This window comes from Rhododendron vialii, chromosome 6a (assembly GCF_030253575.1).
Source record: "Rhododendron vialii isolate Sample 1 chromosome 6a, ASM3025357v1".
Lineage (NCBI taxonomy): Eukaryota > Viridiplantae > Streptophyta > Magnoliopsida > Ericales > Ericaceae > Rhododendron > Rhododendron vialii.
The window spans coordinates 27,047,335-27,058,062 of NC_080562.1; positions in this window are offsets into that span (position 1 = coordinate 27,047,335).

Below are 10,728 nucleotides of genomic sequence, written 5' to 3' on the forward strand. Positions count from 1 at the left end.
TTCCAAGGTCACAGTCTTTCATTCATCATCATTCAATGTAATGTGAACTCACAAAATGTCCTTTTGTTCATTATTAAGTACCTTAAGTTCACATTATCCCTCAAAGTCTATTGCAATGCCCTACGTCATATACCGAACCCACAATGGTCCACAACACACCACCCACTAGATCCTAAACGAAAATCTTATAGAACGAGAACCAAAGGAACCTAGAAAGATCAACAAGACGAAACACGAGGATACGGGTTACCCTATTCTCATCCGGACCGCTAGAAAAAACCCCCACCGATCAACTATGCACCCCATGATATACTTTATAGCCTACGATATTCTATAACGGCTCCATAGTACATTTTTCAATCCACCAATCATCATGTCACGTTATAGCACTTAACAAGTTTATATCGATCATTGAGATATGCCACAACATCTACTTCAATCAACTAAAAGCATAAATAAAGCACGAGTACCCCAATCATTTAATTCTACACTTTTCTTAGTTATGACGAGAGTCCAAGGAGATCGATTGGTCAATGAATCTTTTGAGGTACAAACAATCAAGCTTGGAAGTGATTTGAAGCTATTCAAAAGGTGTTTAAGGTGTTCGGGGTTCGAACGAGCAAGAGAAGAAACAAATGAACCAAATTTGCTCGAAACAGAAGGGGGTATTAATACCCCTGATGGAGGTATTGATACCTGGCCAGAATCTAGTCCATAGGAGAGTGGGGTATTGATCACGGAGTTTTTCTGCAAATTTTCAACTTTTCAACGATGAAACCCTAACAACAAACAACGAACCAAGCACGATCAAGACACATAATCAACCCATAAACACATAGAGAGAGTAAGAAATCCTTACCTCAATGATCAATGATCGAAGTTCAAGCTCCAACAATCAAGCCCTAGCTTTCCAACTCAGAATCCCCCATGAATACTCCTCTCTGAGCTCTATCCAACGAACCACGAGCTTGAAATCACGTTTAGGGAGTGGAATGGAGGTTGATTGCCATGGGTTTTGGGTTTCGAGGTGGAGTTTCAAGAGAGAAGGTGAGAGAGAGATGAGAGAGATGAGGGAGGGAGAGCCGAGAGGTAGAGAGAGAGTGAGATGGGATTTTTGATCCCCTACACACCCACACCCATATAATATGTGTGTGTGTGTGTATATATATATATATATATTACCTCATATACAAATTACACTTTCACTTCCTCAACTAACAATCCTATAATTTAAACCCCAAATCAAATAAACTCTCAAATTTTTCATTTATGCACTACTTTAGCATTTATAAAACCTTTAAACCATTTTTGTAAAATACGGGTCTCTACAGTTACTTACGGTATTTGTTTCGAATCAAAACCTAGTTAATTGTAGTCCCCTCAACTATGAAGTGATTTGATTATGAGCTACTACTTATGTTTATAACCAAGATGCGGAGAGATTTGAAATTGTTGAAATCATAAGCCCATTGAGTTCCAAAGATTTGGGTTACAGTTTTTATTAAAAGGGCTTTGTGACTTATCGTTTGTTATTTAAGAATTGGTCATCATTTTGTGTTTTCTATAATGTTTACAAATTTAGTTTCTTTTGTCCAAACTAGATTTTGATATTATGTTTCGAAACCAAATTTTATAGTGATTGGAAGTACCAATTATCATGTTATGGTACTTTATTATATTTGAACGAATTAAAGTTTGATGATCATTTTATTGAGAACTCTCGTTATGTTGCATCGTAATGTTAGTTTGGTTAGTAGCCTCATGAACGAAAATTACTTCATCTTGTGACATGAATGATTGAAATATATTGATAGAAATTGTAGGGGGATGAAAACAATTGACGCTTCGGATCAACTGGATTGCAACGGCTTATTCGTGCCTCTTCACCGGAACCCTAGCTCGACGTCTGAACCCTAATCTGCAAAATAGACAGGGGGTGAGTGCACCTTTGCCTCTCGTGGCAAAGGCCCTCCGATGCCTTTGTTAGTATCACGTACTAGCAGTTAAACCCTAATTATCAGTAGGAAAGCAATAATAATGCAACGTATTGCGTACCTCTCACCTCTAGGTTTTCCTCATATTTATAGATTCATGGATGCTTGCTGTCCAAGCATCCTTATTGCCATAGGATTCCTAACTCGTATAGGAAACCCAGGATATCAAGGAGTCTCGTTTCCTTTATCAGTTTATGGAAAAGAGTCCTTTTAGGATTCTTTTCCTTTAAGAGCCGAACATCCCATACTCGTTGGGTATCTTTCTCAGATCCTATATTCTTGGGATCTTTATCCCTATATGAGACATGACTATTCTGGAATCTTCCAGAGTATTCTCTCTGCTCCTACTCTCGATTGGAGTTCCATCTTTGTTCGGCCGTCTCATAGCCGAACAGACGGCTTGGACCAGTTACCTCACATGTAACTGGTCCTTGAGCCCGTACAACCTTCCTGGACCATTGACTTCTCATGTCACTGGTCCATATTGCCGAACACTTGTTTAGCATGATGACTGTCCTGTCTATATTCAAACTATGGTCCTACGTACCATTTATTCGGATATCGATTGCATTGTTTTCAACCCGTGATCACTCGTATCACGTGCTAGGTTTTTTACTACATCTGTTCGGCTGTATCATAACCGAACAGTCTGCTTGAAGCCATGACTTCTCATATCACTGGTCCATATCGCTGTTCACCGAACTGCCCGGCGATAAGTCCAGTCATATTTACCTCGTGTTCCCAAACATCACGTGTTTGGTAACTAAATGTATCTGCTCGGGAATACCTCCCTACAGAAATTTTGTTAATCTCTTTATATGTGTGATTTGCATTAAGTACAAGCAAATCAGATTCAGTAAGGAGTAAGTCAAAAAATAACAGGCTTCTTATTGTGATTCATATAGACATAAAAAATTTCATCTAAGAGACCTATTTTATCAACTGTAGATGACTTTTCCTTGTATGTTAGCTTTTCCATTTCATGAAGAACTCAATCAATGAATGCTTTCAAGGTGTACATTATTGAGGTAGAAGGGGCAAATAGAAAATAATGTAAAAGTCATGTGGTAGGACATATGTGATAAATATTATGAGAGGTTAGCTTCAACAACCGACAATTCAATGCCTAAAGTTATCTTCTATTTGAATTTCATTTTTTGTGCCTTCAGAAAATGAAATTAATAGACATACAAAAAAGGGCAATGATTTTGGCACTCCACATTTTGATAACCACATTACAATATTTTTCTTTTAGTGTTCTTGCCATGTGTATTTTAAACACTAAAAGGATAGATACTGGATTGTGATTATTAAAAAGTAGAGTGTCAAAATCAACTACTACCTACATAAAATACTACTACCTCCTTAATTTATGCAAGGGTCAGCTAAAAAAGAATGTTTTTATTACTCACAAAGCAAATAAATGTTTTTATTACTCACAAAGCAAATGTCTAACAAATTCACCTCTGATCAACACTGTACGTCGCTTGATTTAAGTAGTGAAAGCTTTTATTTTCCCCAAACTTGCTGTCAAAAGAAGGGCAATGGAAAGCTCATGCAAAAGGTGCAACGGTCCCTAGAAGCAGAAGATATCAAGAGAGGATCCAATACTGAGGCAAATGTAAAAATTCCGCGGGTAGAAAAGTCATAGTTGAGTCCATTGATGCAAATTCAGCTTGGATTATATTCGACAAAACGGAGAAGCCAGATAAGTTTCTCTAAGTTCCTTTGTATTCTGCCATATCTATGCACATTTATGATTTACACTGATGGGGTAGCAGTCACAAATTACTAGTACCAACACATATGTAGAGCCTTGTTTAGCTAGTGAACTAGTGTAACACAATCTGTTATGTAGGCATTTTCAAGAGGGACCAAATTAGTGTGACGAGTTGTGTGATTATTCAAAGTATTGACACTACTGAAGAAGGCATATTGGAGTTGGAGATTCTGCACTTCAACGAAAACCATAGCGCCGGATCTCATCGTTTTTAAGAGAAAGACTTCAAATAGAATCATCCAATGTCCCTTTGAAGGATCACAAGGAGTATAGCATAAGCCAATTGCTATTCTTGCACAGCAAAGAATGTATTAAGTTTAAGATACCTTGAACTTCCTTTAGCACATGATTCTTTCATCGTTTCACGAACATAAATATGTAGGAAAATAGTGCGGAAAAACAATAAATGATTTTACTAATTTCTGGATATTACAATATGAACATGGATTGCAAAATTACAGAATATGAAATGTAGACATAAACTGTAAAAAAGTATTAGCAATTCCAAACCGAGACCCGTTTTGTTCAACGGTGCCCTTAAGACAAATTCGCCGCCTCACCGGTGCTGGAGGTTGTGTCGGTGTTCGTCTCCCAGGGTTGACTCGGTTACCACTCAGCTGCCAGAGCACCGCCGTAGACTATCCGTCGAACCAACTTGTGTCTGTACTCTCTCTCTCGAAAAGAATAATTGTATTGCAGAAGAATGCTTTGGATTGTTTTCGGTGTGTTGAAACCAAAGGTAGAGGTCCCCTTATATAGCTGAAGGAGGAGCCTCGACCATCAATACGACAATGAATACAAATATTCATGAAGGAGCCAATAACCAATAGGGGAATTGATTCCGCAATTCAATTCTAAAATAAAACTGATACAGTTATTATTCCCGAAATTGAAATACACAATCATGGGTAATAACTCTGGGTAATCAACCCAGCTTTGACCATTCAACCGTGCACTATTGTCGGTCTGAAACCCACTTTGAGAGACAATTTCTCATTCATCTCTCAATGGAATTTGTTCATTCTTTCACCGGTTTAAACTCCTTGACAAGGAGTATCTAAAACCCACTTGGGCCCACCTCGCGCGGTGTGGGTCCCACCAAATTCTCTTTAGTTAAAATTCTATTTTTCCAACAATCCCCCACAAGAATGAAATTGAGTGAATCCGACTCGGGAGACAAAGCTGATACGAGAGAGAGTACAATGGAAAAATTCCGCATAGGATAGGTAGCTTTTGTCCTTGAACCTTCCCTTGTGAATGCCTATCGGATTTACTGGCTGACCAGTGAACATGTTGTCTTGAACTGTTTTGCCGTTTGTGTAAACCGAGACAACAGGCATCACACAGAACTTCTCCCAACACAGTTCAGTTCTCACTATTGGGTTCGTTTTGGCCATGACACCCCTTCCTGGTTCTGCAAGTATTTTCTCGAGAATTTTGCCTTCTTAAATTCTCAAAGAAGCGGCCCCACTTCATACTCACATAGGTGACCTTCTTATAAAGGGTATGCTGCTAGACCCCGCCTGGCATTCCAGCTCATAAGAGTCATTAAAAGCCAACGCTTAACCTATTTCCATTTGCAGGTATCACTGTTTCGCACCATAGGAATGAGCAAGAGAGCATGTCCCCACAGTAATCGTTCTCCGTTACTCGCTAGTAGGTTGTCCCATTGAATCTAGATCTTGGGATCTCCCGTCAGCTAAGTTGGGTTTCCTTCACTGTAACACGAGCGTAGTAGGCTTTAGCCCCATTCCCTTCGATGCTTTCTCAACTAGCTCTTTGTTCAACCCTTTGGTTAGCGGATCCGCAATGTTGTCCTTTGACTTCACATAGTCAACAGTAACAACCCCAGTTGAGAGTAATTGTCTAATGGTATTGTGTCTACGACGGATATGCCTAGACTTATCATTATACATATTACTTTGTGCCCTTCCTATTGCTGATTGACTATCGCAATGGACGCAAATTGCTGGCACAGGTTTCGACCATCTTGGAATATCTTCTAGAAAATGGCGTAGCCATTCCGCCTCTTCAGTTGCTTTATCTAAAGCAATGAATTTAGATTCCATCGTAGAACGTGCTATACACGTCTGTTTTGAAGATTTTCAAGAGACAGCTGCACCGCCAAATGTAAAGACATATCCACTCGTGGATTTCGAGTCTTTCATATCTGATATCCAGTTTACATCACAGTACCCTTCTAGTACCTCTGGATATCTGGTGTAGTGCAATCCCAAATCGCGAGTATGCCTTAAATAGTGTAGTACTCTCACTATCGCCTTCCAGTGGTCATGCCCTGGATTACTCGTGTATCTACTCAGTCTGCTAACTGAATAAGCTATGTCGGGCCTTGTATAGCTCATCAAGTATATCAGACTCCCAATTATTCGAGAATACTCCAATTGGGATACCCCTACCCCCACATTCTTGGATAAGTGGAGATTCACATCCACAGGAGTCCTTGCTATACTCGTATCAGGCTTGCTGAACTTCTCAAGAATCTTATCGACATAATGAGACTGAGATAGTGCAAGTCCATCAGATGTTCTAGTGATTTTAACACCTAGTATTACATCTGCAAGACCCATATCTTTCATGTCAAACTTCGAGTTCAACATCTTCTTGGTAGATTTGATAATCTTATCATTACTACCAACAATGAGCATGTCATTAACGTAGAGACACAAAATGACGTACCCTTCTACGGTGTCTTTGACATATACACATTTGTCACACTCATTGATTGTGAAACCACTTGACATCATAGCATTGTCAAATTTCTCATGCTATTGTTTCGGTGTTTGTTTTAGACCATACAAAGGTCTAACAAGTCTGCAGACTTTCCCTTGTTAACCTGGCGCAGAAAAACCCTCGGGTTGTTCCATCTAGATTTCCTCATCTAAATCGTCATTTAGGAAAGCTGTTTTCACATCCATTTGATGTATCTCAAGATTTCGCAGAGCTGCAAATGCGATTATCATTCGAATGGATGTGATCCTGGTGATAGGAGAATAAGTATCAAAGTAGTCTAGGCTTTCCTTTTGTCTATAACCTTTAATGACAAGCCTAGCTTTATACTTATCTATTGATCCATCTGCCTTCATCTTTCTCTTGAAAATCCACTTGTAGCCCAAAGGCTTACTACTAAGAGGAAGATCCACAAATTCCCACGTATGGTTTTGCAGAATGGAATCAATTTCACTCTTAATAGCCTCTTTCCACAAAGGACCCTCAGGAGAGCTCACAGTTTCCTTGAATGTCCGAGGCTCACTTTCTAACAAGTACGTTAGGAAGTCTGGACCAAAGGATGTTGATGTTCTAGCCAGTTTGCTACGTCTTGGCTCAACCTCAACTTCTTCCTCTTGGTCTTGACTGCTTTCATATGCAGTCTCCAAAGTTCGTTTCACGGAACTTGACTCTTTTATGGATCTATAAGGAAATATGTGTTCAAAGAACGTCACATTCCTAGATTCCATGATAGTGTTCTTGTGAATATCTAGTATCTCAGATTCATACACAAGAAACCGATAGGCAGTACTGTTATGTGCGTAACCAATAAACACACAATCAACAGTTCTTGGCCCTATCTTCTTCTTTTTAAGAGGTACATCTACCTTTGCGAGACACCCCCACATTTGAAGGTAACTGTAAATCACACACCTCAGTGTGGATTAAATCCAATGCCTCAGTACTTCTTTCAACTCATTGATAAGAAGTCTTTGTCACTTGGACCCTCACAAGGCAATCACTTGCCTATCCTGGTCATTTCCTGAATGAGAAGAACTTGTTCCTGCAGGAACCACCATTGGCGCACCAAATAGATGTGGTCACACCACTTGGGACAATACCATCTCAAGTATTCTCATGGTTGGAGCCATTTCTACAAGCACTTGGCCCCAACAAAGCTGAGTAGAGAAAATTGTATCCACCGACCAGATCAAACACAGGATCGCGGTCGAGCAATATCAAGGCCAAAGCCAAATAGTCTACTCCAGAGGCCGCAATCCAATGATCTGAAGCCAAGTCGCGCACGATTGACTAAGGTTTAAGCCAAACAGTTTACCCATCCGAGGTCGAGTCGCGAACGACTGACCGAAGCCATAGCCCAACAACTTATCACAAAACTGATTCGAGGCCCAGTCGCGCACGACTGACCAAAGCCGAAGCCAAACAGTTTCTCCTTTTGTTTCGAGAAATCCCACCCATGACCACCCATGAGCTGCAAAATAACCATGCTCCAAAAAACTATGGCCCATTATTTTGCATAAACACTCTGAACACCATCCTGTGGAAACAATCATGAAAAACTTCCACCCAAAAGGTAAGTCCGGATATGCTCGAAATGAATTTACTCATGCTAAAATTGGTTTTTTTTTTTTCCCAACCAGAACCTGTTTTATTCCAAGAATTCAGTAGATATAACGAGAGCAACACAACACATGAGCTCATTGTATTCTCAAAAACCGAGTCTTAAATGTTGGTAAAAAACAAACCAATTACAACATATTAACGAGAGCAACACAACACATGAGCTCACTGTATTCTCAAAAACCGAGTCTTAAATGTTGGTAAAAAACAAACCAATTACAACATATTAACGAGAGCAACACAACACATGAGCTCACTGTATTCTCAAAAATCGAATCTTAAATGTTGGTAAAAAACAAACCAATTACAACATATTAATCTGGCAAAACAGTTGCATGTGGAACCCAATAACTAGTATGCCAATAAAATAAGAAACGTGTTCTTATTGATAAAACCTGTAGGTAATAATGACAAAAGGAAAATTAGTAGAGACTTTCCTCCAAATAAAACCATAACAGTTTTATTTTCCTTTCCTTGCTATCAAAACACTAAACCAACTAAGAGAGTAGTGCTATATTATAAACAAGGAGTTACCAAATGTCAATCATTAATCTACTGCCTTTAATCACCAATTTTTCCCAGAAAGTAGAGCACTAATTTTTTCAATTTGCTTGAAAATGGTACATACTCACACCCAATTAGCAAGTCAATAGGAAATTTGTTTCAACACAGTGAAAGAAGATGCTTACAAAAGTATCATCTGCTAATTCAATTCACTGTAACGTGCCGAGGAATAAAGGGTTAGTCCATAGTCAATTACAAATCAACTATCAAAACCAACTTGGTCAAAACCCGATGGAAATATGTCCTGCTATAATCACAGCAGTGGACAAAAACCTTCATTCTGCTGCAAGAGTTGCTCTTTCAAAATAATCCACTTCCTCATTAAAAAATGTAAACCGCTTTGTGACCAATCACAATCAAAACAGTTTTAATATTCCAAAATATTAAGTACTGTCTTCGATAAGAATAAGTAACGGTTTTTTTTTTCTTTTTCTTTCAAACCTGAACACAGATTATCCCTTTCCGGACGAAACTCCAACAACACATTCTATGAGAGCAACAAACAATCTAGCGACAATTTGATCACTGTTTAACAAACAGTAGCTTTACTGTACCAAACAATAACTTGATCACTGTTTATCAAACAATAACTTCTCAAAGATGTCAGTAGCAAATATGGAGTAAACAATCCAAACAAAGACTACTAACTTTTCTAGATTTACACTAGCAATGAAAAGTCAAACCAAATCAACAACTAATACTCTACTGTTATGGATCTGTTCAGTACTTCTTTTTTTTTTTTTCCTTTTCAATATACTGCACCGAGAATATAAACAGTTAACATGCAACAATTGAAACAGAAGCACGTAAAGGAGCAAACCCACTATTGGTATTATGCAAGAGGCACGCTTCAATTCGTGAAAAAATCCAAAACTGTTTTTCCAGAACAGAACACTAGTGGGCAAAACTCTTAAGTAACCCGAGGGGAAAAAAAAAACTTTGTTTTTCTTTTCCTCTTCAAAATCTGTTCGTAACAGGAATTCCAGAAACTGTTTTTCAAAATAGAACCGAAACTATTTTTCCAAAAGAGAAATTTTGTCTTAAGATTGTAGGAAAATAGTGCAGAAAAACAATAAATGATTTTACTAATTTCTGGAAATTACAATATGACCATGAATCGCAAAATTACAGAATATAAAATGTAGACATAAACTGTAAAAAAATATTGGCAATTCCAAACCGAGACCCATTTTGTTCAACGGTGCCCTTAAGACAAATTCGCCGCCTCACCGGTGCTAAAGGTTGTGTCGGTGTTCGTCTCCCAGGGTTGACTCGGTTACCACTCAGCCACCGGAGCACCGCCGTAGACTGTCCGTCGAACCAACTTGTGTCTATACTCTCTCTCTCGAAAAGAATAATTGTATTGCAGAAGAATGATTTTTTTGTTTTCGGTGTGTTGAAACCAAAGGTAGAGGTCCCCTTATATAGCTGAAGGAGGAGCCTCGACCATCAATACGACAATGAATACGAATATTCATGGAGGAGCCAATAATCAATAGGGGAATTGATTCCGCAATTCAATTTTGAAATAAAACTGATACAATTATTATTCCCGAAATTGAAATACACAATCATGGGTAATAACTCTGGGTAATCAACCCAGCTTTGACCATTCAACCGTGCACTGTTGTCGGTCTGAAACCCACTTTGAGAGACAATTTCTCATTCATCTCTCAATGGAATTTGTTCATTCTTTCACCGGTTTAAACTCCTTGACAAGGAGTATCTAAAACCCACTTGGGCCCACCTCGAGGGGTATGGGTCCCACCAAATTCTCTTTGGTTAAAATTCCATTTTTCCATCAAAATATTCCACATTGTGCTCTCGACATTAGTTCCAAATCATAACAGAAACTTTTTGTTAAATCATATCAAATCCACCAAAGAGTGGCAGAAACAATAGGTTTCCAAATCCACTCATTGGGTTGCTAAATATATGCATCAAGTAATGACCAAGTCCAAGCATTTTTGAACTTGTTCACCCGTAAAGTAGTAATGGATAACATGTTTTAAATTTCCACTT